At 44.9% G+C, this 6779-nt stretch overlaps 1 long non-coding RNA gene across 2 annotated transcripts; it reads right to left on the reverse strand.

Annotated features, from left to right (window-relative positions):
- Positions 1-455: 455 nt before the first annotated feature.
- LOC108495760 lies at positions 456-5421 on the reverse strand. 2 transcript variants are annotated; one of them, XR_001874227.1, is made up of 4 exons: positions 4875-5421; positions 3319-4331; positions 1885-1932; positions 456-1475 (listed from the first exon to the last, which is right to left on the reverse strand). It is a non-coding gene; the product is annotated as an uncharacterized LOC108495760 (long non-coding RNA). The 2 variants fall into 2 exon arrangements; XR_001874226.1 differs by having other exon boundaries at positions 1885-4331.
- Positions 5422-6779: the final 1358 nt, after the last annotated feature.

The following is a 6779-nucleotide window of genomic DNA, read 5'->3' on the forward strand; positions in this document are numbered from 1 at the left end:
GGGTCTGCAGGCCTCGTGCCAGGGTACAGCTCTCATTCACCTGGCAAATGCTGGGATCCTTCTCCTGGCTCCAACTAAAAACCAAGACTAAAAGGAGGAGCCAGGAGGTAATTTTTGAGCCAAGGCATCCACCCAGGGTGTCCAGACTTTATAGGAATTAAATTTATGGGAAATAAAGGCTTCCATCATTCTCTTGCTCTTCCTCTTGCTCCGGAAGATGTTTTTATCACCCTTGATACCCCAGTAAAAATGTTTTCAAAGGCTGAAATTATGAATATTGACAGCATTAATTTCTTTTTGCTTAATAAATAAAATGGAAATTACTTGGAAAATACACTGAGGCCAAGTACATTTTAATGCATTAACAATTTTTACTTCAGATCTAACAACTAAGTGGGAAGTGTTAAGAGGCACTTCAGAACAGGATCCCTGGGGTTCCCAAGTACAGCAGCAACTCATCCATCAATTCATTCTTAATTGTCCTTCTCATAATAAACAAATTATATTTTAATTGTTCCCTCTGCAAGACTCAGTGAGGAACCTGGGATTTGTTACTCCCATACCAGGTGCTTCTTCAAATCAAACATAAATCCACCAGCAAGGACTCACAGCAGCTCTTTGTGCCTTATGATTTTAGTGCTGGCCTTTGTCAGGCCCCCTTTTCTCTCCAACTCAGCCCCCCAAACTATCCTTGCAGCACATTCCAGGGGTGAAAGGTGGGAGAGCAGAGCCCTGAGCACACCCCTGTGACCTGGCAGGCTCTGTCAAAGGAAACTTTCCTCGTGCAGGTTGGGCAAAGTCCTGACAAACTCCATTTACACGTCAACAAAAGGAAGATGGGAATTCATCCCACTGACCGACATGGGAACAGCTCTAAGAGCAGGATGAAGAAAGCAGCACTCCTTCAAATTGCAAACTCCTTGGGGCAGGGAAACCTGCCAAATTCTGCCACTGCTGAGCCACTTGGATCACTTGGCAGGGATGGAATGGGGGCAGCCCAGCTCTCCTCTGCACCACAGGCTATTCCAGCCCAGTCTGAGGCACCTGCCTTATTCCCACCGCAATTCCAGCCATGGGCAATCATATCTTCCACTGAACACCAGGCATTAATTAAAGATTAATGATGATGGCCTTCTTGGAAACAATTTTATTTAGCCGAGCATCACACTTGCAAGTGAGTCCGTGGGGTTGGTGAACACTGGTCATCAGCCAGCAGTCACAGTGCAAAGGAAGCAGACTGACTGCACAGGATTGTTCTCTGCACTGGGGGAATTAGGGATACCCATTGGAATGCAGTTCCAAGCCCCAGGCTGTGGATGGGACCAGCTCTGGGTGTATCAAAGCTACTGTTGAGCAATCTCAGGCTTTAATCCCAGGTTTAATCCAGCACCTCGGCCCAGGGCAGATCTCTTGGCTTTTCTGAGATGCTGGAGACCAGAAAGTGAAGAGGAAGTTGAGTGTCCAAGACCTCAGGGCTGAGAAAACAATTGTCAGGAATCTTATCAGAGCAGATAAATATGGATGAAATCACAGCGTTTCTGTCCTCCCTCCTCTCACAGACCTTTGCTTAATATTTGGAGTCATTCCTCATTCTGGAGGCAGTGACTTGCATTCTAGAGCTCATTTTTGTTACAGATCCACTCTTCCAGCAAGCTGAAAGCATCTCCTGCCCATTCCCCTTGTCCAAAGCTACATCCTCTGGCTTTATTCCCTCCACAAGAATTAACAGAACACCTTTCAGCAGTGAGATTTTCATCTGAACCACTCGTATGTGTGGTGTGCCCTTCATTCCAATGGACCATGATAACCTGAGGAAAAGAGTCCCCCCCTCCTTGTGGGGGTGAGGGGAGGTGGGAAGATATGGGGGGAGAGTGAGTGACTCACTTTGTGTCCAGACAGCCAGCTCTGAGCAAAGAAGGTGTCAGACATCACCTAATAGTGGAAATTAGGAAGCCCAGATAAGATAAGTGCAAAGGGACTTACTTGGGGAAGTTGCAACAGTCCAGAAGTCAAAAAATAAGATGAAATAAGGACCCAAAATTAAACAAAACAAAACATGGCAATGTTAAGCAAAGCAGCAAAACAAGGCAGAGCTACCAGATGATGCCCTGGAAATTCTGCCTTGCTCACTTAATGCTGCTCATGGAGCCTTTCCCAGTTCCTTTCCAGCCTGGCTCGGAGCAACAGTTCCTTATCAACAGTTTATTTTACCCATTCTGTAAAGGAATTACAGAACAGGGGAAGAACATATTGGCTATTTTGAGCATCCCCAAGCCACAGCTGTGAGTGTGGATTCCAGCTCTGCATTCCTCTTTTCCTCTATGTTGACCCCCCTGGTTTGTATGAACGAAGCACAAGCAACACATGGACATCTGAATCAATTTAATTGAATTAATTGAATTAACTTCCTCTCTCTTCATCACCTGTGATAATTCTGAATAGAAACAACAATCTGGTTGGTGGGAGCAACCACGAAGAGTGTTTTGACAGAGAATATGAACATTTTTCAAAATTAAAGGTCAACTCCAGCGTCCACCAATGTTTTTTCTTCCAAGGACAAAATAAACCAGTGAGAGTGTGGGGGATAAAAGTGCAGGTAGATCCTGGGAAGTTGGGATTGCCATCTTCGAGGGTTTTCCACCACTTTTAGCAAAGAAAACTAAATCCTCTGCATTGTGCTTTTTGCCACCATTAAATCTAAGTTTTCCACTGGTGCAGAATTTAATACTGCATCACCAGAAGCAGAGTCATGGGGAAAATTGCATTTTCTTTACCTTTCAGATACAATAAATAGATAAAACTGTTAAAAATGAAAGTTATTCAAGTAACCAAAGGCTACAGTTCAATATAGCCAAGACAATGTACTCTGAGACTCAGATCTGGAAAAGAGATATCAGGAGAAATGTGTACCAGCCAAAGTTAATATTTGCACAAAAATGGTGAGTCAGATAAACTGGGATTTCCTCTCCCAGCCACTCATGGCTTATCCATGGCATCTCAACTGAATTTGATACAATAACTTTCAACTGAGAGGGAAAAATGTTCAGCTCAGGTAAGGAAGACTTTATTTTGGGCCTGAATTCTCCCTCTGGATCCACTTCTGAAATGTGTAAGGAGTAATGTTGTCACCCAGGATTCCATCACATGCTATTGCCTGACTGTTTTCACGATGTACTCGATTCCTGATCCTCAGTTATCCTCCAGGAATGTAGTATAAATGTAGTATAAAACCAATACACCCGTTCCACCATTAAAGTCATCAATTTAAAGTTCCCAAATAAACCAGAAAACATCTCAGAAAAGAAAACCCTAAGTCACTCCAAATTCCAAATATCTTCCTGTTCTAACAACACATGTTTAGTTCTAACCTATTTCAGTTAGAGGAGGGCACTTCAGAGCAATTTAAATTTCTTCCATGCTCAATTTTGCCAAGTAAGTCAAGAGCTTCTCAGTGTCACAAAGGTGGAACATTCAGAAGATCCATCTCACAATGTTATGGAAGCTCCCTGGAGGTGTTAAACCTGGAGGTTTAAGAACACGCCAGCAAACATCCAAGTCCAGGTTTAGTGTGGGAGTCCAACTACACCATCTACTTAGTTTCCTCCTGGCTCCAACCTTCTATAATTTTATTATCATTGACTGTGTTTCATTCAGTCCACCAGGAGTTCCTGAGCTTCCTGCTGCAGTTCACAGGACGCTTCAAAACAAAAGGGCTTTTTACCCAGCCGTACACATAGAAGGGAATGACAAACAATCAACATTCAAATAAAATCCCTGCTGTAAGCAAGGACCGTGTTTCAAATCAAACCACACCAGCTCCGCTGCTTCACCGGGGGCGTCGGCGGGGAGATAAAAATCAGCTGAATCACTTTTTATTTTCTCCCCGATGGACGGGCAGACACGCTCCGGGGGCTGAGCTGGTTTTCCTCTGAGAGGAAGCCAGGCCTTCCTGGGAAAGCGCTGGGCAGGGCTGAGCCCTGCCTGCCACCAGCTCGGAGTCACCGGGGGAGCCGTGCCAAGCAGTAGTGCCGGCAGCTCCAGAAACAACAGCCGGGAATAAGACGGGAGGAAGGACCACGCGACAACACCCTCCACGGGCTGGAAAAACTGATGGGCAACCAGGGGGCTGATGAGCAACCAGCAGGGAAAGGAACAGGCAGCGGCACCAGGGACGATTAGTCCCTGTTTCTCTCCGCTGTGAGAAGGGGGAATGCGAGAACTGGGTTTTCCAGAGGATTATTCCTCCGTTGCTTTTTCATGCCTTGTGTGGAGGGTGACAGGAATCCAGCAATGCCTGATTGTTTTGGTCAGGATGCTCGACAGGGAATTACCTGCAGTGAACAGAGGGAATGAAAAAATCTGGCCTTGATAGTTCAGAGGCAACTTCTGAAATTTAAAGTCTAAACAAAAGCATCTTTAAAAATTAAAAGATTAAAGCCCTGCTGGGAGGTTTTTAGAGGAGAAAGCTTCGTTTCTCTGTCTCAGTCTGACTGCACACTACCTGCTCATTAATGTTTTGGATTCTCCAGAGTAGGCACTATTTTCCAGAAGTACGGAGCATTTTAGTGCTCAGCTTGCTGCTCTTGGCACTGCATAAACACTGGGTCACATTTAAAAAAAGCATATTATGCATTTAATCATGTCGATATGGAAAGAGCAGGATTTATTAAAAGCACCTAGATAAGTTCCAGGCCTTACTCCCATTAGCTTCCAGGGGTGACTCACAAGCTGGTTTTATGAACTGTCTGGAAAAATCCCTTTGGGATTCAACTACATCTTTAAGTACATTTTATAAATGTGACCTGCTGTTCCTACACGGTCCTCAGAACAACGGGGTGATTCCTTTGGGGATTTTAGGAATGGCAGTAACGCACCTCATAATCCCGGGACACCCTTGCCTGTGGCACACTCAGTACCCAGCCATTGACCTTCCAATTCTTACTCATATATTTATTTCTGATGCTCTTTTTGTCCATGTTCTTGTAAAAACCCGCTGGGCTCTTATTATTCCATTAGCTGTCTAGACTGTGCTGCAGGTAAATAGGGGGGGGGACTTTAAAACAGGAATGAGCACACAGGAAAAAAAAATAAATAGAGGAAAACAGAAGGTGCTGCTCCTGATCTGAGCCTTCATGTAATAGCGTAGTGATGTAAATGTAAATGCAGTAATTTATGGCTGTTTGTATACAATGCTCAGCCAGAAGGTCCCTGGAGATTTTCTGGTGTGTGAACTGCTAACATCACAGGATCACAGAATCCCAGAACTGACAGGGTTCTGTTCTCCGTGAGAAGGTGCTTTGAAGGGCTGGATAAGGACGGAGTTACTAAAATAAGTCCATAAAGCAAACCCGGAGCTTGGGGGCCGCTCCCGCCGCCGCCATTTTCCTGGGGGGCCAAACCCCGGCCGCTGATTGGCTGCGCCCTGCGCGGACCAATGGGAGAGAGGCTCCCTGTTGCCACGGCAACGGAAGGGCCTGGTGCGGCCTGAGGCGGCCTGAGGCGCCCCGAGGCCTGCGCTGAGTTATAACGAATTATATCTGAATTATAACAGTTGTAAATGAATTATAACCGAATTATAGCCCCGTCCCGTCCACACCATTTAAATTTCTCCCCCTTTAACAAATTCAGTAGTCCGCACACCGAAAAATCTAGAGGGACCTTCTGTGTAGAAACGCAGCGATGAATAACTGTGTGTGTGTGCGCGCATACCTAATTATATATACATATGTATATGCGTATGAATATGGCATAATTTTACTCCAGTGGGCCAATTTCGCTTTAATAAATAAAATGTTATGAAGGGAGGGTGGTCAGCTTGTTTGGAAGAACAACACTGACCGGCTGCGACTCAGCTTTCCCTGGCTTTTTCACAGCTAGGAGCTGCTTGATATTTTTGGCTCGGCTCTATTATTATAATTTTTTTTCCCTTTTAAAAAATATGAGGCAGTAGGCTTCCTCCCAAGACACACTCAGGTGGGGCCGCTTCTAGCTGCTGACTTTCCCCTGGGGCACCTCATTTTGTTAAAAAAAAAAGGGGGAAAAAAAAAGGACAAGTCTCCCATGACACACTCAATAAAGCTCAGATGACTCGGCTGTCCCCTGTCCTGTCCCTCCAAGGCTGTGCAGCCTCATTACACCTCCCTCAAAATGGTTTTAAAAGGCTGCAGATGGAAGAGCAGTGACATTTATCACTTGCAAATGAGGGCCCTGCGTCACCTCTGAAGGAGAGTTACATTCTGTAATCCTCATTCCAGGGTATTTTTCTGCTGACTTTATACCCAGAGTCTCAGTGAAAACGAGCTCTGTGTGCTCGGTTTTATTGCTGCAGGGTTGGAGTGACTCCCTGAGGGTGGATATTGAGCCCCCAAAATCTCGGTGGGATTGTTTTAATTCACAAATGTCACATGGAAAGAGCAGAATGGGACCACAGCTCTTCCATCTCTCCACAAGGAAGTGTTTTCCTGGTGTTGGGCCTTTCTCATGCGAGAGTTTTGTTGTATTTGTCCCACCTAAAAATGTGCTGGGGCAGCCTGTCAGGTTTAAGTTTGATTTGAGTCAGACAAAATTTTGACACCGAAATTTTAGTAAAAATGATAAAACCATTTGAAATCAGTCCATCAGTGGGGAGTGGGGCCAGTTTCTGCCACACCGTGAGCTTTTCACTGAGAACTAGTGTCTGCTGCATAATAAAACAGAATATATCAAGAACGTTTGGTCTACATTATGGAAAACATTATTATCCCTGTTCGATCATTCATTTCTATTTTATTTTTTCTTTT

Source organism: Lepidothrix coronata, unplaced genomic scaffold (assembly GCF_001604755.1).
Source record: "Lepidothrix coronata isolate B3197 unplaced genomic scaffold, Lepidothrix_coronata-1.0 Scaffold34, whole genome shotgun sequence".
NCBI lineage: Eukaryota > Metazoa > Chordata > Aves > Passeriformes > Pipridae > Lepidothrix > Lepidothrix coronata.